General features: G+C 36.2%; 1 protein-coding gene across 6 annotated transcripts in view; it reads left to right on the forward strand.

Annotated features, from left to right (window-relative positions):
• The window catches only part of PPARG (peroxisome proliferator activated receptor gamma), a 119,474-nt gene that overhangs the window by 20,760 nt on the left and 75,057 nt on the right, over nt 1–23,657 (forward strand). For all 6 annotated transcript variants that reach the window (XM_073231052.1, XM_017655850.3, XM_037000363.2 and 3 more), the window contains one exon: nt 1,041–1,114. The gene's annotated coding sequence lies outside the window, so the exon portion shown is untranslated. The remainder of the gene's footprint in view (nt 1–1,040; nt 1,115–23,657) is intronic.

Here is a 23,657-nt window from a genome sequence, read left to right on the forward strand (position 1 = left end):
CTCTTTCTTTAGAGGAATATGTTCCCTTCTGAAAATGAATCACTACTTCATTATTGATATTGAGTTGACATGAACAGGCTTTCAATTTCAAAACAGAAACACTAAATGTAAGAGAAACAGACAAGTAATCAAGCAAAATAACACCAGCTATAAATTCTTTCATATTAGAAATAACAGAATGGGAAAACATTTTCAATTCATGATCCTCTACTTTTAGGCCATGCATTGGGTAATAGAATAGTTTTCCTAAATCCTAACTTTGTGATGGTGCAGCATTAAAAAAAAAAGTTAGGATTCTGCATAGGGTAGACTGTGCAGAACGTCGGGTCTGGATGCCGGGACTGTTAGGGCGCTGGTGATAAGGCTTTTGGCATGAGATACTGTTTTGTCTTTACGGAATGTCCAGCTATTCTAGGATCCTTGAGCCCTTCATAAGAGCCAAGGATATGAATCCTAAGACCTTTGGCACATTTACTGCGATACTCTATTCTCTGGGTCTTCCTTTTAAAAGTCTCCACATGGAATGTGCTGCATGTACTGACCCTAAAGGTTGTGACCATGACTGTGCTTTTACTTTGGGATTAATAGCCATGTGGCATCTAGAATGAGGTTTTATGTTTTGATAAATGTCATCTTTGCCATGTATAACTTCTATCCAACACCTGTCTTTCAAGGTTATTAATCCTTTTAAGATCTAGTTTTTCCTAAGTCTGCACAATAATGTAGGTGTCATTGGTAATTTGACATAAAAGATAGATGAGATAAAGGACTTTAACTCATGATAAGTGACAAAAGTAGGAAAGGAGGTGAAGTGAATCGAGTAGTTGTCTCTTTAGAAGATATTCTCCAGTGAGTCAGTTTGTAGTCCGTTGACCCTTCTAGAGAATACAAAAAATAAGCTCAGGAAAAGCAAATGTTCAGAATGAAATCCTACAGAGAAAATTAATTTATTTGTGCTTGTACATTTTGGCAGCCTAGATTGTCTAAGAATTTTGAATATATGTGTATATTAAAAGTATTGTTTCTTCTTACTTGTTCAGATTTGAAAGAACCCAACTGCAAACCACAGATATACAAGAAGGCTGTTTTCTCAAGCAAGAGTCATCCTTTAACGGTCAGTAAATTCAGAATTTAATAGGCTAAATTTGTATGTAAAAATACCTTTTTTAAAGACCATGCAAATTCTTCATAGTATTTTATAGTAAAATTTCTTAGAGAGCTTTTATTTTGACTATTGGAGTATTTTCTATTGTATAATTTACCAGTCTGCTGAAGAGAACACAGTGATGTATTTGTCTAAGACAAAACAGAGATAAGAAAGTGACCTAGAAGCTGAGAAATAACTCAAGTCCTTAGAAACAAGTCTCAAGTACATTATTTTAGGTTCCTATGATTCTAGAGAAAGTAGGTTCCATATCCAATACTCATGTATATATATTTTTTGGGGGGTGTTATAATTCAATACTAATTTATTTTATTGCTCAAACTGTTTGGCTCCAAATGGCCAAAACTAGAATAATTCGAGCAATAAAACAAATATAGTACTGGATTGTAGCTCCTCAAATAAAATATATATATCTGATTCCATACTGATATAAATGAATGACTGAATGAATAAATAAATAAATGGAAGGAGAACTTTTCCTTACAGAAGAATTTGAATCAGTAGATATAAGAGGGGTGGGGGAAATAGAAAATAGCCATCCCAACCAGAGTAATAATTGGTACAGGCAACATCCACCAATAAATGCTAAAGTGAGTGGGTGAAAGTTGTAAGAAGTACAGTATGTGCACAGCCTCAGAGTAGCTCCCCTCAAATACTTATTAATTTCAAAGGGAAAAATAGTGACTTTATAGTGGAGAATCCTGGCGGATACCACCTTAACCCAGCAATCAAAGTTAATATCAATAGTTGTAAGACATATTGAGTCCCTATACCCCTGATACTTTGTCCTAAAAAGGGCATATTATGCCTTTCATATTCTTCCCCCAAATCCATAACCTCAGTTGAATCATGAGAAAACTTCAGACAAACCTAAATAGAGAGACATTCTACAAAATACCTGACTAGAATTCTTCAACAGTGTTGGGGCGTAAAAGACAACTAAGGACTGTGGAACTATACACTAAATATATGAAATTTTTTTTGTATGTCAATTATACCTCAAATAAAGCTGTTTAAAGAGCAAAACAAAAAACAGATGGAGGAATTACCCCAGATTTGTAGGGGAATCAGGAGACACGGCAACTAAATACATGGTAGGATCCTGGATCGGATCCTGGAACTGAGAAAAGGACATTCCGTGGGAAGACTGGTGTCATCCCGGTAAAGTAGTCGATAGTATGTATTAGTCTTATGACTGTACTATGGTTGTAAAATGTTACCAGTAGGGGAAGCTAGGCGAAAGGTACCTGGGAGCTCCTTCTACTATCTTTACAACTTCTCTGGAAGCGTTAAATGATTTTAAAATAAAACATTCTCTGCAAGTCATGTAAGAGTCACTAAATAATCACTCTCTTTAGATTTTCACTTACAGAATGAGTTTCTGTTTGTTTGCATATCATAGAGGGAAGCAGGTGTCTTTTCATCCAAGATATTCCTTGAGCTGCATTCCTTAATCCTGTCCACATACACTGCCATCCCGACCTCTCCAAATTTGGTCTCCCCTTCAGCCAGTTGCTTCCTAGAAGATCTGTGAGTGGGAAAATCCCACAAGGCTCTGCATCCTTGGGAACCACCTCTTGGCAAAGTTTTTAGTTGGTGATGCTTGGTGTCTGATTTGAATGCTCAAACCAAAACTGTGAAAAACTACTTAATCTCATTAATCATCTCTTTCCACCAATTTCCGTTACCCAAGACCACATCTGGACAGGAATTTAGGAGTTTTAGAGTTAGAATAAGAAGTCTTATATTTAAATGGTGAAGACAAGTGATGATCATATTGTCTGTAGGTGAAATGTAGTGGAATTCACTGAATACAGAGTACGAAGGGAGCTTTAATTCCTAAAGGAAATCAGTACTGGCGTTGTTCGCTCAGAAAATCAGTTTAACCTTAGAAAAACTTAAAGCCATTTAAAATCAAAAGGCCAAGGTCTTAAAAGATGGCATAAAGGGCAGGTGTGTACTTTGGCATCTGAAAATGAGTGTTTCATCTGAATTTAGGCATTTGGGCATGAAAAATGAAATGCTAAACATTAGGAACTTTTCCCTGAAGCTTTTTTTTTTTTTTTTTTTTGCGGGCAGCGTTCTTATGTGTTAAACCAATTCAGTAAACTATGCAAGTTCACACACTTTAGGTAGAACAAGAAAAAACAGAAGTTGTTCAGTCACATTCAGAGACAGCAGGTAGAATGGTGGTTAACAAGAGCTGGGGGAGCAATGAATGGGGAGTTAGTCTTTAATAAGGGATAGAGTTTCAGTTTGAGGAGATGAAAAAGTTCTGGAGATGGTTGGTGGTGGCAGTAGTTGCACAACATTGTGAATGTACTTAATGCCACTGAACTGGACATTTAAAAATAGCTAAAATGGTAGATGTTTATGATACGGATATTTTAGCACACACACATACAAAGTCAAAAAGAAGTATCAGAGGTCTTCAGCAGCAGTTGTATTCCATTTCTTTGCCAGGGTGCCCAGATGTAAGGAGAATCTCTGCTTAGGAATTCATCCTTAGGAATCCTTTTTTTTAATCTAGGGAGGGTTCTTTGGGCATCATTTACCAACTGGCAGTTCACATGGCCCCTGTGTCATGCATTGTGCAAGTAAAAAGAGACCTGGAGTAGAGCTGGAGTGGCCGGAGAGTCGCTGGTGGGGTTAATTTATAACCAAGACAAATGAATCTATAAAAAGAAGAAAAGCCCCATAAGAAATATGTTAACTGATGGTAAAGAAGAAAAAAAGACTTTAGATAAAAGATATCTGCACTTGTTTGGTCCCAGTGATTTTATGGCTGAGGAATTCAATTATAGGTGTACTGGGTGGAGCAAATCACAGTTCTGTAAATTACTAATAGGACACAACGATCTTTATCATTTTCTGTATGTGCTCACATGCAACGTTCGGTCCTGCCCTCTGTAAATAAACTCTCTGCCTGGCTCTCCTGCTCTGTGTGAACTCAGGGCTTCACGACTGGAACACAGATAATGTTTACTTTTAAAACGTTAAAGGCAGGTAGATGGTACGTTTAGAAATAAAAGTAGGCAACAGGACAAATTACTTTTGCTTTTGAATTTTGGTTATTGAGTTTGTTTCATTTTACATTAAATTCTTTTCAGACATTTTGATTACTGGAAAGCTCCGAAGATATTTTTAAAAATAAAAACACCACACTTCAGCACCCATAAACAATTATCGATACTTGTGTGTAGTTTCTCCAGTTCGTATTAACGTGTTTGCATTTTTGGCTTCCTAGCAGTTATGATAGGTGTAGCATTTTTGCTTCTTTCACTGTTAGGTTATATACATCTTTCTTTCTTTCTACCTGACTTCCAGATGTGTTGTAACAACCACACAACAGTCCATCTGGTGATAGCCTATAATTTACTAAGCCAGTTTGTAGGTGGCTTCTAGGTTGTTTTTTGTTTTTTTTAATTATACTGTGTATTTTTTAAAAATCACTTTCTTCAGATAAATTGGTGGAAGAGGAATTTGTATGTTAAACTGAGCAACGATACTACTCTTGCTTTATTAGTTTCTGTGACATTGCAAACTGCTCTGAGGATATGTCAGTGGCAAAATGAACAAAAGTGTATCTCCACAGCATGTGTTTAAATGATATTTATACATTTAAATGTGTTATTGTTCTGTTGTGGTTTTGTGTGTGTGATAGTGGAATGAGGGTGCCGAGGGGATAATTTCACCAAGTTTAGGGATCCACATACTAAGGGGTTTTGGTGTGTTTTTTTTTTGTTTTTTTTGTGTGTGTATTTTGGTTTTTTTGTTTGTTTATTTTGTGGGGACTGGTTAGGAAAAAGCCTTCTTAATTGCAGGGAAGTTGCAGATTATTACCTGAGGCTACTATGTTAAATTTAAATAAAAGGTAAAAGATTGTGCTGTAGGTCCTTTTTGGCCTTGAACTTCTAGTTGTTAGAAAGGAATTAATTGCTTTTGAAAATGCAAGTGTGACAAAATAGGACTTCCAGAGATTTGTTTAAAAATAAATCGTTTCTCAAAAAATATTTATTTATATCAAATATTTTAAGTTTTTAGTTTGAATATTTGAAGATAATAGCAATTTTAGAGTGAAGATACAATAAAAAATATTAAGATACAAAATTACATGGTTAAAATGTATTCCAGTGCATAGGAAAAAGATGATGGGTGCTTGTCTTTCCTTTCCATTTTAAACTTTATTTGAGGTTAAGTAGTACAGTTAATGACATGAAATAGGGATTACAGCTTTTAACTACAACACCGTATTGTACTTTACATATCAAATAAGTAACGTAATAACAATAAAAATCATTTTAACCAAAAAATTTACCTATAATCTTAACATCCTTATTCAAACTATTTTAATTTCTACAAATTGCCTTCCAGTTTTAGTACATATCCACACTTCCATTTTTATATGTCTACCTAGTATTTGAGAAAGTAAACACTTTGCTATCCCTGGCCCTCAATGTCTATAAAATTAAGGGATTGTGATAAATGATTTCCAAATTCTCTTTCCATTCAAAAACAGTGTTTGAAAACCTAGCTGTGTTTAAATATTTTCTGAAAAAAGTATAGAAGTCAATCACAGTTGAGTTAAAATGTTGAGTCACAGCTGTAAAATGTTGAGGGTTAATTCCTAAAACTTAAACCTGAAAGAAAGACTTCTGTGATAAAGAGATGATGAATTAACAGTTTTTTTTTAACTGCAAAATGCACGGTAGGGGGAGGGGTTTGATTATTTGAGATTCTTGAGTACTCATTTAAATAAAGCAGTGCTCTCAAGTAGTAATTTTAACAAAACCTACTGTACAAATGTCTGATAAGGATACAAGAAAACTTTTGACAATCCTTAATTTTCATTGATAGTCTGCACTTTCATTCTCAGAGGAGAAAAAAATTTTAAATCTTTTCATAATCTCCTAACTTGATTACTTAAAGTTACTTTTCATCAACTAACACTACATAAAATTATTAATTTTGACATCTACTTAGACTAATTGGGAAAAATATACATGCCTTCATTGTCTCCACTTCTACAATTTTGTTTAACTTTTTAAAAAGTGGCAGTTATGCACACACAGTCCTAGCTGTAGCATGCTTGATTCTTTTCTAGGGATGCTTCCAATAACTCGTATGTTATATATGAGTTAACGTATCACATGCATAAATTCTATACAGTATCACATAGTAAGAGCACAATAATTAGAAGCCACTTTTATTTCATGTAACATAAAGTGAAGCAACTGTGATCTCATTCATTTTAGTCTAGGTTTTTTGTTTTTCTTTTACACTTACAAACTTCAGCCCAGATCTTGTGATCTGAAATCATTTAAATTATACAAAGTTTGATATTTTTTACCTTTTATACTCCCAGTAGACAGGACATAGGAAATCTAGTGACATAACATCTTTAATAATCTTTAGAAGTCATAAGACTTGGTAGCTGGGACAAGAAACAATTAGGTATAAATTTCAGGGAAATACCATAATGACATGACTTTTATTTTTCTTTTGTTAGCAAGCCATGTGGCTTTCCTCTCAAACCCAAGGAGTACGTATAAAAGGGTCTCCTTTTATTATTTCAGTTTAGTCTGCATCACAGAAATATATGGTTCCCTAAGTTTACTCACTATGATTTGTGATTACTATTTTTCTTATCTGCGAAGGAAGTACAGCAGCTCCCACTGGGGAAATACCATGTTAGGTCTATCCTAAAATAAGAAATTGAAGGGAAAGGTCACATCCTAATAACTTGTGCAAATCTGAATTCCCATGTAGCTTTAAAATTATTTTGTAGGAGTGGAATATTAACAATGTGTCCTTGAACTTCTTCCAGATAGTGTCATAAAATTGAGAGTACTTTTCCATATTCAAGTAACAATTGAAGTATAAATACAATTGACAAGACCTAAATTTTTTTTCAGCTCTCTGTTTTGGATATCCAGATAAATCTAGCATGACTATTAAACCACAAAATAAATTTCTTACTTCCACTAGGAATACAAGATGTATCATTCAGGTAGTATTATAATAATTATATACAAATGAAAATGACCTTTCCTGTTACTCAACTTTTTAACCAATACTGACCTCCAAGTGTACTTTAGAAGACCTCTGCCTGTGTAATTTCAGAGAAAGTTGCTACTTTAGGAGTCAGGACACCCGGATTGTAGTCTCTCCTGTTCTGTTAATTGGCAATCTCTTACAAATTTAGGACCCCAATTTCCTTATCTAGCAAGTGGGGGATGTTTATTGTGAGGATCAAGTAAGATCAAATATTATAAAGGACTTAGAAAAATTTTACAGAATGATATATCTTTAAAGCCTTATAATTACTGTCTTTAATTTTTATTGTTTCCAAATGAAGAAATCAAAATACACAGAGGACCGGTAACTTACTTTCTCCCACTCAAACTTATAGTCACTAGGACATCCTAATCTGGCCTTGCTTCACTGGCCAAATACAAGTCATTCTTCAAAAGAATGGGATTTGAGTGTCTCCATCTTGCTAAGCACACAGGTATTACATTTAATTTGTCATCAGGATTGATTGTTTTCTAACACCTACAGATCTTTTTTGAGGATGCGTTGCTGGAAATGTGTCTTGAGTATTTATTTATTGCTTTAAGGAAATGTGGGTCTTTATTTCTTAGTCTCTACTTTCTTTATTACAAATTAAAGCAGAGCTGAGGGCAGTTGTTGCCTTTGGGACTCCTGCTATTTCTTTCCTTGATGGTAATTATGTGTTTTCCGAAATGTGAGCATTTGTAGGAACATAGCTGGATGCCCTACCTGCTGGGACCCATTCTGTAGCAAGAGCCATTTATTGAAATTACTTAGATATTTCCGCCTTTAGTTACTTCAGATTCAGGCCCCACAATAATATATTGTCACACAAAAAGAGAAAAATGTAAAATAATTTGTTTAAATGCTTACTATGTGATATGAGTTCAAAGAATCTCTGCAACTATTCAATATCCTTAAAAAATATCTTTGTTCAGGAAGACATTAAGCTTCTTCATCGTGTGTGTGCATTTTCTAAACTTTATGCACCAACATGAAAAAGGGGAGATGTAAACAGATCTATACCCTACCACATTCACCAGAAAAGGTACTTACTGGAAACAAGCACAGTTTAAAAAATGCAATGCCTCTTAGTCTGACAAAGTAGACCAAGTTCCTTTAAATTCACATCTTTTTAAGAATGACCAACCTGGGACAAGTGGTGGCTGGAATGCACTGGAGTGACTTGACTTTCACTCAGAATGATACATAATAGTTACAAAAAGTGTTGCCAGTTTGTATTCTCCATATATGGGATATATGGAACTATTTTATCTATCAGACATTGAAATGTAATAGCAAGTAAAAGTCTAAAAGGAATCTATTCCTTGCACACTTATGCTCCCTGGTGCCAAATGTGGTAGGGGGGAGAATATCATTCTATACAGGAGCCTCCTCATTGCTCCTACTATAATTTGTTTGTCAGCCTTTTTATTTCCATTGTTTTAGTTCAGATCTTCCTTATTGCTCACCTGAGTTCATGCAAATTGTCTGGCTCAGCAATCCAACATTTCCATTTCATCCTCCAAGTTGACAAGAGTTATTTTTCCAAAGTGCTGTGTTTACATTTTGCTCCCCTTTCAGGGCGCATTAGAGACTTTCTGGTTACCCTCAAGCAGCAACTCCTCCGACTTACTGGTCAGAGTATTGTATTTGCTACCACAATATGGCTCAGCTCCAGGGTCTGCGTAGTGCTCCTCTCAGAACACAGGGTTCTTGACTGGAAGGTACCAATTATATTATTGATTTTATAGTTAGCTTTAAGATGTGAGCTTGAGAACAGAGACTACTTCTTAGGTATCTTTCAGTGTTTAACCCAGTTCCCAGCAACTATTATGCAAGTAATAAAATTATAATGTAATTGAAATTAAATGAGTCAGACAAGATTTATTTCTACTAAGTAAACATGGTATTATCTGCAGTCTCGCCTAAATATTATCTTATAATTTACCAAGCAGAGATGCAAAGTGTGGTACAAAATTGAATTCTTTTAAGAAAATAGTTTCTCTAATGTGTATTTACAATTTTGTAGATTTAACCTTTGCATTGGATTTTTATTTTTTATTTTTTTTTTTGCAAATGTTGAAAATGAATCCATAAAAGCACCTCAATATCATCAACTACTTTTTACATGTTTAATTTGGGGATGAGGAATATCAGTTCACGGACAGGTTCTAGTCTTTCAGCTTTCTATATCATTTGAAGCAGGGCCTGTAAGTCAGGTAAAATTATTTGTACTGAGATTTTTTTGGTTCCTGTTTGTATGCATTCTTTATTAACCAAGTATTTATTGAACTGCTTTTATATATCAAGCCCTGTTCCAGACAGAATGGAGTTATGAACTATTTTTTCCTTGCTCATAGTCTTGTTTCAAAGATAATACTTACACATATGATATGAAAGAATTAAATAACAGACCTGGGCAGTGTGTGATCAAGAAGAACCACGTAGTAAAAGTTGATAGAAGAAAACACATATGCAGAGCTGAGACAGTTAGTAATTGTTTCATAAGGTAGTTGCAGCTTAGCTGAACCCTGAAAGCAAGGATATGGGTTCATGGAAAGGATGGAGTCAAGCATGTTATACATGGGGTGCATCCTAGGGAAGGAATTTCAAGACAGCCCTGGGCAGGTTGTGCTCAAGAATCAGTGGGAGGCTCGCGGCGGAGAGGAAAGGACTGCCCTTGGCAGGACGCAGAGGCCACAGAGGAGGAACTTGGACTCTGTCTGGAGGCATGGGGGAACTTGAAGATTTGGGGACAGGGAAGTGGCATGACAACAGTTCTGTTTGGAAGGGACAAGCAAGAGAGATATTTTGATAACTTACAAGATCTGGTGACTGAATAAAAAATAAAGAGGATGAAAGAAAAGGAAGAGTCTAAAATGAACTTTTGGCTGATGTATGGAGAGATGGAGGTTTCAGAGAAATACGGAAGAGGGACTCTGGTTTGGGGGAAGAAATGTAAGCTTGGTTTTAGACTTGTTGCACCTGAGGTGAGGGAGGAATAGCTGAGTAGAGACACCTAGAGAGATGTGAAGATACGGCACCGACCCTCATTTCAGAGGTCAGAGCTAGACATGTTGATTTAGATGCCATTAGCTTAGTGTACAGAATGTATGAAAACTGAGGTCTTAAGAAACAACAAGCAGGTGATGCTTAAAAGAGGAATCCAAGAGAGTGGAAAGAGTAGTATAATCAATGCCAAAGAAGAGTTTTAAGAAAAGGGAAGGAAAACAATACTTAATACCTTAGTACCTCTTATGTACCTAGCATTGTGTTACTAGCTGTACGTAATTTTATTTAGTCCACAATAACCCTGTAAAGTAGAAATTACGATTATCCCTATTTTATAGTGAAGAAAGTAAAGTTTAGCATGGTTTGATAACTTGCCTGAGGGGCGCACTGCCAGTACAAGGTGGAAACTGGATTGAAACTGAGATCCTCTGACCTCCAAACTCACATATTTTTTTACTGAAGTGTTATAAAGAGGTAATGAAAAGTCAAGAATAATGAAAAAAGGAGCAGTGCTATTAACAGTTACAAGGAGATCTTTGTTTAAAATACTAGCCTAACATCTTACTACGCTGATGGACAGTGACTGTAATGGGGTATGTGGTGCGGACTTGATGGGGGGAGTCTAGTAACCATAATGGTGCTCATGTAATTGTGCATTAATGATACCAAAATAAAAATAAAAGTAAATGCTAGCTTAAGTATAGTGGTGGGAATGAGTATTTCGGGGAGCTTAGACAGTAACAGGTAGTGTGTGAGTGGAGGGGGAGGAGTTTAGACCATGAGAACTGGCAGCAAAGAGGACAGTTTGCTACTGGAGCAGTTGAATCCAGGAAAGTAGTGAAGAGTGCACGATGGTGGAAAGGGAGGGAACAGTACAGGAGGGAGGTCTGAATAGACATTAAAAAGAGACGGAACCTATGAGAAAAGCCTACTTCCCCTATGTGTGGAAGAAGGTATGATGAGGTTAATGTGATGACTCTCCCAGCAGAGATAAGAGTGAGGGTAGATGAGAAAGGTGCCAGATAAATGTAGATTTATGGAAACACCAGCTGTGTAAGGTACTCCAGTTATATCTCACTTGGAAGAAAGCTCATAGAAATGAAGACACGGCAGCTAGGTGACCTTAATCAAGTCACCTTCCCTTTTCCAGCCTCTGATTCCCCCATACACTGAACAGGTTAAATTAGAAATATTGACCTTTAAGGACCCTTCCAGTGCTTTATTTCAATGCATTGTGGAATGGGACAACCTTGATATGTTCACACACGTGGCAACCATATAGCTTTATGTAGCAAAGGCATTTGCAGAAATAACTAAATTAAAGATACAAAGGCAATTTTTAGAATTTTAATTGCACAAGTCACAATTTCTGGATGTATTCCTTTTCCCCATTATGAAAACTTAGTAACATGTCAATGTATTACTAACTGTAAATTCTTGAAGGCAAGGACTGTATCCTATTCTCCATGTGTCCTCAGTACCAAGCATAATGCCTGATACTTAATAACTACTCAATAAATATTTATTAAATGAATAAAAGTTGAATTTCAAAAAGTCACCAATAAAGAGGCTTCATTTACTTTTTCCATACATTTTTTCCTACTTAATCTCCCTTCTCCATCTCTTCCATGACAATTCAGGAACAGTTTGATTATGTCAAGACAGTCGCTTTTCACGTTCTGCCTTGTTTTTGTATCAGGTTAATTATATTTTCTTTTGGTTGCTATGTTGACTTTCTGTAAAAAGGGAACTATACTGGGGAATTGGCTCACAGCTAATGGAAATGTTAGGATTTTTCAAAATCATCTTTTGTAGTAACTTAAAAATTGATTAATAGTTTCCTATCTTTTGTTCATTTAAATTGTATCAAGAATATTTCTTTTATTAAAAGAAACTTTTATATTATGGAGGAAAAATGGTTTAGGAGAAAAGAAATCATTTAAGAACAAGTTGAGTGATGCTAGTGTAAGTAGAAAAAAAAAGCCACAAGAAGTCATCCAAATTTAGTAACATTTCCCATCCTAAACACATGATTTCAGTTGTCCCTGGGCTAGCTAAAGGTTACAAAATGTCACCATATTACCATTTACTTCCTTATGAGTTCTTGCTGCCTCCCCAAACATGGTAGATGAAGTTGTAAAAAACCTGAAGTATGACACTATAGTTTATTATACTTTTAGTTAGAAGTATTCTGCCAAAATGAGCTGAGAACTAGAGGAAATGGACTTGAATTTATAGCTGTCCAGTGGTACAGATTAACTTTTTTTCCAGACCACTTAAACAGCAAGCCAATTTGTAACTTCAGTGCTTCATACGGTGGAAAAGTTGCAGCTGTAACAAAATCAACAGAGACATCTCTGGTTAATGTTCTTAAATGAGAAAATTGAGTACAGCAATATTTTTCCAAATACATGTTTTTATATACTTCATACTACTTTCCAGAATATTACCAAATTTGCTTCATGCTATTTTGGGAGTCACTGATTCTTCTCATCTTTCTGATAAGGGATTAGAGCCAGAGTTGACATTTCATTGTTAGCAGACTTTATTTTCAGTGACCTGGTGATCTGAAGATGTGCTTGTCTTTCGTTTCCAAGCTTGCAGACTGGTATTGGTCTTGCCTTCCCCTGAGATGGAGATTGACAGTATTTCTTGTTTCCATGGAATATACAAAAATGCAGACTTTAAATAAATGGCTGTCTGATTCTTGGGTAGTAACTAAAATGTTGATCAAGACAACCAAATATGCAAAAACTGAATGTGCAGTGGAAGCTGTATAATGATCCTGGGTTTTGAGTCAAGATAACCTAATGATAAGCATCAGCCATCCTATAAAACTATGCATTTTAAGGAAGAGATTGATTAATTTTTAAATTTCTCCCTTAAAAGGTTAATTTTAAAGATCTATTTTTTCAAAATACACACTCCCGTAGTATTATTTTTAGAGTGGCCAATTTGCCATGACACATGTACAACTTATGTCGAAAGAGATTGTCTTGTAATTCAAAATATGAGAGGTAGAGTGAAAGGAGTCAAGTGGTAAAAGAGAAGAAAGCTGGACACTTTAGCCCAGTTTGTTTCTTCCTCTTTGGACTGCTGTTGGCTTTATTTTAGCTGTTTTATTTGCCTGCCCATAGGCAGTTGTTACCACTTCTGCTACAACCTTCTGTACTTGGAGAGCTAGAACCACCTATAAAATCAGCAGTCTGAGTGGAATCCTGGCAGATGAGGTCTCAGGCAGGAAATGAGCATTTGTTTATATTTAGATAATTTGAGAGCCTGGCCTGTGGGCATTCGGCAAGAAGTGCAATAAAGAGAAGTCTGAAAGACAGAATATTTATTATGAATAGATGTTACTTCTCTCCACTAAGAAGTTTAATTCCAAGCAGCCTGAGAAAAACTCAAGATGGTATCTCTTTCAACTTACTCGGCAAGCATTCTGAGAGTGAGGACCCCAACAGGAGCAAGGTGACAGCTGGCACAAGTGGCCCGAGACCCGGAGCCTGAAGCGGTGGTCAGAGGGATAACTTCCACAGCACAGTTGAGTTACATTTGGGAAAGTCCTTTGAAACACACATTCATGGCACAAAAGAGGCATTAAAATCCCAGGGTTTTTCAGCCAAGAACGGCACTGCTTCTGTTAGAACTGCTCCTCGGGTTGAAAACTAAAGCAAACAAAATGAACAAATAAAAATAATTCTTAAGTGTCTAAATGATGTTGACCTTGTCTGTTCTCCCTCACAAAGCATGTGTACTGAAAGGTAAAAATTAGAAGAAATAATATCAAGTTCTTCTGTTAGACCCTGCTGTGGAGGGACAGCTGTGCTCTGATTCTTCTCTTCTTGATTCTGATAGTCATTTCATCACTTATTATCAGCTCCACTAGAAGGGGAGGCAAAGGATAGTAAGAAATCAGACTGTTTAGATTTGTAGTTCAAGTGTTATCCTTGAGGCCTGTAACATTCATCAGTAAGGTCGATGAATAATTAACCTGAGCCATAGAATTAGTGTTTGTACTGTTTGATAGGCATAAACCAGGTCTAGAGACCTCCATAATTCCAGAATAAGCAGGTGGACTGGGTGATTAGTCATAACATCTATTACTGCTAATTCTTGAGACTCTTAAGTATAGAGTAAGTTTTCCTATTAAAACTATGTGTCGTGTATTTTATATTTCTATTATTAACATTACTAACAGTTTAGCTATTGAGATGTCCAACAAGTAAATCATCAACTGCCCATCTTCTCTCACTTTTTTTTATTGTGATAAAGTATATGTTGCATTAAATGTGCTATTTTAGCCATTTTGAAGTACACAATTCAGTGACATGAATTATATTCAGAAGGTTGTGCAACCATCAGCACTATCTATATCCAAAACTCTTTCATCATCCCAAACAGAAATGCTGTGCCCGTCAAACACTAACTCCCCACTCTCCACCCCTCAGCCTCTGGTTGTCCCTATTGTGCTCCTTGTCTCTATTAATTTGCCTATTCCAGTTATTTCAGCTAGGTGGGATCAGACAATATTTGTCCTTTGGTGTCTGGCTTATTTCCCTTAGTGTGTTCAAAGTGCGTCCATGTTGTGGCATGTGTCAGAACTGCATTCCTTTTTATGGCTAAATAATATTCCATTGTGTATGTAAACCACATTTTGTTTATCCATGCATCTGCTGATGGGCACTTATACAAATAATGCCGCAATGAATATTCTAGTGTTTCAGTGTCTGTTTGAGTCCCTGTTTTTACTTCTTTTGGGTACAGACCTAAGAGTGGAGTTATTGGCTCATATGATGATTAGAACTGAATGTTTATTATGAATAGATGTTACCTCTCTCCACTCAGAAGTTTAGGAGAAAAGAAATAATTTCTTCTGTCAGTTTTCTCAACCTGGGGTTACAGTTTTGAGGAAAACTGCCAATCTGTTTTTCCACAGCTACTAAACTTGTTTAAATTCCCACCAGCAGTGCATGGGGGTCCCAATTCCACATCCTCCCCAACACTTATCATTTTCCATATTTTTTATTATAGCTATCCTGGTAGGTGTGAAGTGCTATTTAATTATGGTTTTGATTTACTTTTCTCTAATGGCTAAAGATGTTGAGCATCTTTTCATATGCTTGTATCTGTATATCCTTGGAAAAATGTCTTTTCAAGTCCTTTGTCGAATTTTTTAATTAGGCTTTTGCCTTCTGCCTTTTTATTGTTCTCTTACTTTTTAATTCATGTTCTCACATACTTTGTCATATGATCAAAAAGATCATTCCATATGAGCCCAGGGAAATGCTTTCTTTCAGCCTTTCATTGCCACATATGTTTACTTAAGGTCAAATGCTTTTCATCCTGTGGCCAAATATCAGCACCTGAGAATCTGTCTCTCTTCAAATGAAAGAATTTTTCTGGATGCCTTTTGCTGCAGAATGCCTTGTATTCTCTCCCAGATCTCAGTTTAATGAGCCCATGCGTAGGGCGTGATTCATTAAGAAGTACTCTGAAAAATAAACATCCATTTTCTTAAAATGATGAAATTTTAGACTTGGAAAATTAAACTGGAATCTACAGTCCTGGGGATCTGCAAATGTATTCTTGGGCTCTGAGAGTTTTGGAATTAAAAAATGTGTTTTTATATCAATAATAATCTAACAGACCCTTGTAAAGCCTACTTTTCACAATTCAAGGACATTCCAATGGCTCCTTCTATCAGTTTTCTCAGCCTGGGGTTACAGGACCTCTGGAGAGGCTGAGGACACACCTTGGCAGGTCTGCAAGATTTTTTTTCTTCCTTCAAAAAGGACCCACACATTAGTGAAGCTTAAGAAACTCTGCTTAAATCCAGCTCCTTTCCTTTTACTGAGGAGGCCTAGAGAGGTTAAGGGACTTGCCAGAATAACACAGCAAGTTAATAAAACCAACCAACAACCAACTGAAATCCTCTAAGGCTCCGTTCAGTGTTCTTTGAGCTACTGTGTGGATTCTGCAGTGATCATGTCTTCACTGAGCTTATAAGGTAGTGGGGAAAGCAGAAATGGACACGTAATAACTAAAATGATGATGCTGTGTGGGAGGAAAAGGATAAAATGAATGGTGTAGAATGATAACAGTGTGGTTTAACCTAGTCTGACAGTTTGGGGAAGTGATTTTTAGGCTGACAACCACAGAGAACAGGACTTAGCTTATGAGAGCCAGGAGAGGAATAATGTTACGCACAGGGGAGACAGTATGTGTCTGGGCTCTGAGATGGGCAAAAGCATAGCTTACTTGCTGACTTATATGAGAAAAGGAGTGGGAAGAGGCTCCAGGGATAAGCAGGGACCAGCAAATCCAGGTTGGCTCTAAGACCATCAGAAATCAATATAAAGTTTAAATAGAGGATGACATAATCTGATTTGCATCTATGAGAAATCACTCTCGCTGTAGTGTGTAGAATCCACTGGAGACAAAGTAAGAGCAGATGAATGTGGGGAGGCCAAGTAGGAAACTGTGGGAAAGATGTGTGTAAATGATGAGAGGAGCTTGGATTAGGGTTGATAGAGAAGATGGAGAGAAGTGGCTGAGTCCATTTAAAAGAAGGTAGAATCAAAAGGAGGTGGTGAGTGATTGGATGTGGGTATGAAGAGCAGTCAATTTGGACTCCCCTTTTGGATGGATGATCAGCTGGGAGACTGGTGGAACCATTTGCTAAAGATAGGGCTCACTGAAGGAGACCAGTTTTGGAGACTAGATGATGAATTATTGACCTGTGGGATTTGAGCTGCCCATGAGAGAATGGACATCTCAAATAGATGTTGTTTATAGTGCTGGGGCACAGAAGAGATAACTAGGGCAGGGATTCAGATTCAGTCTCAATGGATCTGTGATATCTGAAACATTCTGTAATGGGATTGCATATATAACTGGAATTATAATGGGAAAGTGAAAGGCCTTAAGACAGAGCCTTGATGAAGGAGTAGCCCGTTGGGGAGGTAACCGGTATCTCAGGAACCCGAAAGGAGGCAAAGCCATGGAAGGAAGGCCAGGGCCCAGGGGTCGGCCGCCTGACGAAAAAGTCAAATGTTGGCTCCGTAAAATGTCCACCTATCTCACACACTGAGATAGACAGTTTTGTGCTACTGATTGTCCAGTAAAACATTTTTCCAGTTCTTTCCCAGAATCTAGTTACGTGAAATGTTGAGGAACTGGGAGGTACAATGTATACATTGCTCTTGGTCAAAATCAATTTCTGGTTCACTTCATCAAGCTTCTTTAAGCGCAGCCATATTTCTGTCTTGGTAAGTATTGTGGGGTGAAGTAAAATTTAAATTGAATTTAGATGATTCTGAATTGATGATTCGGGAACTTTTAGTATCTTAGTTTCATTTTGAATAGCATATGTCATTTTGCTGAAGATATAGAAAACATTGAAGATTATCTCAGGAAATGCTGTAGAAGCTGCTTTTAAAAACTACTTACTTTCTAACTGCAATTTTTTCTTCACATTCCTCCATTTTTTTCTGAAGGTGTAGGAACAACTTTCAGTACACTAAGGGGGTTTAATAGTTAATAGTTAGTTTTTACTTAATATGTGAAGTTTTATATAATCCAACTCAGTAGAACCAGCTCTGTCAGTACATTAATTTCATCAAAATATGCACTCTTTGGTCACTGACCCCATATGTCATGTACCTCTTTCCACATTACATTACAGATACACATACGTGCAGTGAAGAGCTGTGTGAAAAGTATCTTAAATTAGGTTTGAGTAAATTAAGTCATGAAGCAACTGCACAGGGGGTCTTTCCAATGGCAGCAATACCAAACTGAATCTTCAAAAAGTAAAAACTCTTTAACATGGGATCTGGAGAGAAGGAAATTAATATTTATGCTTACATACATATAAGTGCTTTACATACATTATTTCTTTACATCTTCACAACAGTTCTATTTTACAAAAGAGGAAACTGAGGCTTAAAGAAGTTAAGTTCATCTCATTTTAAAGCCACTATTCTTTTTGCTTATACCTCTATTCCTAACTGGAAGTCAGGAGACGTATATTCTAGCCCCTGCTGTGTCCTCCAACTATATAACCTCGGGTCAGCCATTCACTAAGCTGCTGTAAGCACAATGCTTAGCCCTCACTGTCCCCCAGACATACTTTTGCTCCTTCCCCTTGTCTAGAATGCCTCCTACTTCTTTTTCATGTGTTCATTCATTCAACCGTTAATCAGTTCATCAGTCAGCCAGACAATGGTCTTTATTCATACAATAATAGTTACTGAGATTCTGTGACACAGATACATGATCAGTGTCTTTCAGGTGGCCATGCTCTTTAGTATCTAGATCTTATTCAGTATATAAACCCTAGCTGAAATCCCATTTCTTCCATGGAGACTTTTCCACAAACCCACCCATTTCAACATGCTCTTTGGAGTCCCTGTGAAACCGAGTCATTTTTCATTTGGCAATTAACCAGGTGCAACCTTGTGACATCTCTTCTCTCATTGGCTGCAATTGTTATTCAAATCATGAAGCACTTCCTAACTTTTCACCCCTTCGCAACCTGTGGGTCCAACAAGGTATAAATTCCTTAGAGCGGGCTTACACTTCTCTGTATTTCCCAGTGTCTTGTAAATAACAAGTGTTTTTTTGACTGGGTTCATTCACCAAGTGTTTGTTGATTTGTATTAAATTTTTAAGTTCAGATTTTTTTTTCTGGTCAGATGATCTTGGCCATGTCACGTAGCTTCCCCAAGACTCAGTCTTCAATAAAATGGAAACGATTCCTTGCTCTCAAGATTTAAAAAAATAATATATGTAAAAATGCTTTGTATACTTTAAAAGACTATTATTAGTGTTACTTATTATTTTATACTTTGCAGTGAAAGTCGCCCTGAATTCTTCTGAAATATCCTTCATGTCCCAGCATTTACTTCAACTGTTCACTTAATCTACTTTTATCTCTGTTGTCCTACCATACATTCTTTAGTGTTTAACATCTTTATTTGCTCTAAGTTAACTTCTAGATTTTTTTCTCCTTTATTTTGTCTATTGCCACATCTTAAGTCTTATTTATTACTCTGGACATAAACAGGATGAACAGCCATCTCTTAGTCTAATCAGATGGATCAGAAGGTCCATCAGATTAATGGGTCTATCATGTTACAAAATTGAGAGTAATAGAAACGGTTGTTAATATTCTTTCAAAATAGCTTAGTCTCCTCACTTGCAGCTTCAGATTGGTATAAAGAGTTTGTTGTTAGGAATTTGATACTGAGGTGTTTTTAGTCTGTATGAGAGCTCTGTATACTCTCCAAAGAATATGGTAGATCTGGTCCCATCAAAGTCTGTATTGCCTTAGGTTGTGTTTATGGAACCCCAAAATACAATCATTTCATAACGTTTATGATGACTTCCCAAGTGTTAAGTGTGTACTTAATTGAATTATTCTGGTTTCTGCTACTTTTGGTGCTTTGGTTAATTGTAGCCATCAAAACAAGCTTTATTTTACTGCGGCCACTGAAATAAACTTTCAGATCATGTAAAATATATTTTTAATAGAATCATTGTTTTCTCTAGCTTTCCTAGGGTGTGGTTCCTGTGTGGCCAATGTCCCTCACCTCTTGGAAGCCTTGAAATAGAAATATATCGACTATTGTTATTGTTATATATGTTGAAAGATCTTCAAGTGAGATTCATAATCCAAATGGGCATTACTTGCTTCACATCTGGATACTTGAAGAGTGGCCAGATGCAACAATTCTTAAAGCAAGACAGCCTAGAGCAAAACCTTTGCAATTCCCACCCTCCTTTGCAAAACAACTGCCCTATGTGAAGCTTTAACATTCAAAAGAAGAAAAGAAAAGCAAACAAAAAAAATTCGCTTCATCATATTTAATTATAGATTTCCAATAAAAATATTTCCAATACAATTCCTACGTTCTTGAGCTAACAACCATTGGAAGTGGAAGGTAATGTGAAAAAAACTAGGGCAGCCCTGACCTAGTTCTTGTTGCCGGGACCAAAGATGTCACGAAACCCCTCCTCTCTTAAATCCCTTCACTGTGCTTAATTTCAAAGTGATTATATGTCCTGGCTGCCTGTGACAGTCTCAGTGTATGCCTGTTATCTGAACATAATTTTTAATATTGTCCTCTTTCACTCTTAAAAGTGTCCCAGTTTGGGGACTTACATACTAAAGCATGTGGTCATCTTACTTAATCCCTCAGAGACACTGGTCAGGAGGGGTTGAGGAGTGGGAACCGTGAGAGGGGTTGAAGCGAAAATGATATGCAGGTTGAAACAGTGCTACAACTGAACAGCTACTGATCAGAATTTTCAGTAAGCAGGATGAAAGGAGAGCTGAAAATTGATTGGCGAATATGTTCTGAGCATCACCAGATCCACCAGATTAATGCTGGCTGCTCTTGGGAGTGGGGAGAGTCAAAGGACAATACCCAGGTCAGGAGTTTGTGGTATCTTTTATGCAATACTAGCGTTAAGCTTCCTGTCTGAGGTTTTTTCCCTGTTGTTTCACCACGCTGAGGATTAGTGGTGCTGATATCTATTAGAAGCACTTCAGAGAAAAGAAAAAAAAAGATGGAAGATAATAGTTCTTTAGAAAACTGGAAACACATTCTTCTCAATAACTTTCTTCTTTGAAGAGCTTAGCTAAACATCTCTCCCATTCACCTTAATAATCTACTCAGTAATTTAAATTTATCAACTATAGAAGGCTTACATGATATTCTCTTTTAAAGAGTCCTCCAGACTTGATAGCTATTATTTTTTAATACTCAATTGTTGCACAGAGTTGTACAGTCTTTGTTTTAAATAACTTTTTAAATTCTAAGAGTAACAACTACTATTGAGAAAGATGCAGAAACTATAAAGCAAAAAATAATCACTCAATCCATCACCCAGAAATAATTAATGTCAGCACTATAACATAGTTGCTTTCAACTTTCTTACACACACACATCTTTTTTTTTAAATTTTTATTCAATGAAGCTCTTAATGACAACTTTAAGGAAGATGCATTTAGCATTCTGGTAACAACAGGAAAATAAAAATATCTTACATTTGCATAGAGCTTTAAAATGTGGAAAGCTCTTTCATACAGTAAAATATTTAATCCTAATAACATCCCTGTAAGGCAGGGCAGGAATTACTTCCCATTTCACATACGGGGAATTGAAACCTGGAAATGCCCAGCTACTTGCGCAAAGACTTTGGTAAATAGTAGGGACTTGATTAGAACCTGTCCTTCCATCCAAGACTATGTACAACTCAAGGAATTAGTTATCCTAGAACTTGCAAGTACCAAAAACTGAATCCAGTCTAAAGAACTAGTTATGAGAAACTGATTCTTTATCCAAGAAAAGAAGGTAAAAGAAGAGAAAGGTTGTATTTGAATAATGGTCTTTGGGTTTGTATAAGGGCAGTATTCAAAGAATGTAGCCATCTTTCTTAGAGCTTCTTCTGAAAGTAAAAACAAGGGGTTGAGCTTCTTGTGGACATGTACATTTGGAGTAGGATACTTTCCTGAAGGCCTTTGAAAAGACAGTGTATTATCTGTTTGGAATTAACAATCCATCAGTCAAATCTTGAACACCTAAATGCTATGCTAAGAATAATAATAAAAGATGTAAAAGGCATATCTTCTCATGTTTTCGAAGGACAACAATATACATGGAGAATAAGACAAACATACATGAAACAACTTAGGTATAAAAACCTATTTTTGACTCTATGTACAATGAGTCGTTAGGAGTAAGAACTAATGGATTGACATTCAGAGAACATTTACTTTGCACTAATCAAGAAAAACATTAAGTTTTATGGCATAAATTAAGATCAGGAAACCAGAAACAAGGCTCAGTGGATGGCAGAAAATAGGAATATGTACATTTATTCACATGTTAATGCATCCGTTCAACATTTATTGAGCAACTACTATGTACCATAGGTACATAGCAGCAAGTAGATATATCCTTTTGAGTAGCACTAAAGCTACATGTTAGGAAATAGTGAACAATAAAGTAGGTGAGTGGGTGGATGTGGGAAGATTATAATAATATTATTAACCTATGCAGAGGTTCGGTGTGATTATGTTTAGGGACAAGAGTTTATAATGGATGAATAATTTTAACTCTTAAAATTCATTAAATGGAGGAGCTAAGAAAAAAAGTGTTAGAAGTCATCTATTATACCTTCCTTTCCTTATATTCATTTTAAAAATAGGTAATTAAGACCAGAACTGTCATGACTTGCCTAAGTTCATAAACAGCGTTAGGGGCAGAACTGAAGATTGAGCCCTGGTCTTCTGCTTCTTTGCAAGTTTACCATTCTGCCATTTGACTTTTGAATTTAGCTAAAACATCTTTTCTTTCTTCCTCATGGCAACAATGTGAATACTAGATCTTAGATCCTGAATTAAAGTTTGGATTATAATCATTATTCAGTCATTGGTAGAAAAATATGATTTAGAAAATCATGTCTGTTTCTTGTCTCAATCTCAGTGGATGTCTTATTTGTGAAGTGACTGTGGGCTCAATGAGATTAGCAATATACAACTCGGAATAAATGTTTTGTAGCCATGGCAGTTGAACAGCCTGTGTTTTAGATCCAGCTTTATCACTACCTAGTTGTATCGTTTTTCACATTATGTCACCTGTTTTTTTCCTTACTTATAAAATGAAAAGGTTAGAAACTCTTTAAAAGTCTGATTCAGTTATTTTATACTGTTATCTTAGTATTACCTCAGTAAAGTACAGACTTCTTTGAAGGATAAAAATTCTTGTCATTCTCAGTGTTCACACAACTTTTATTATAATGTAACTTAAATAGGTGCAAAGCTAGCCATAAACTTTTTTATGATTGTAGCTTTCATATACAAGCAAAACAAACAAAATAGCAAGTCACAAAACTTTTAATATTCAAATTAATGGTTCAAAATGGAAATGACTGCTCCGACACATGCTTTTTGGATTTCTACACCCTGTGCTACTTAATGCCATTCTTGCAATGGCATCCCTCAGCTTTTCTTGTGTTGATTCTGCTGTGAAGCAGTCCTTCCTGTGGCATTACTGGGCCTCAGTGGAACTTCACTTAATGCAAATGAATCATTTACGTATTAAAATATTTTCTGCCATTCATCCCCCACAACTAAAGGAGTAATACTGGGCCCCAGTGAAATCGTGAATACAGACGTGTGGCACCAAACCTACTTGTAAGTAAATCATCCAGATTTTCCAGATGTCCAGAAATCCCAAATGATGAATGTTTGCAAATTTTATATCACTGAAATGAAAAATTGAAAACATAGAATTACATACTTTTCATTAAAAATGGAAAACAATTTAAATATCCATCAACTAAAGGAATAAACAAAATACAGTTTCTCATTCACAGCCTAGCCTAGGCGATTCCCCAATAAAAAGGAATTTAT

Source organism: Manis javanica, chromosome 3 (assembly GCF_040802235.1).
Source record: "Manis javanica isolate MJ-LG chromosome 3, MJ_LKY, whole genome shotgun sequence".
Classification (NCBI taxonomy): domain Eukaryota; kingdom Metazoa; phylum Chordata; class Mammalia; order Pholidota; family Manidae; genus Manis; species Manis javanica.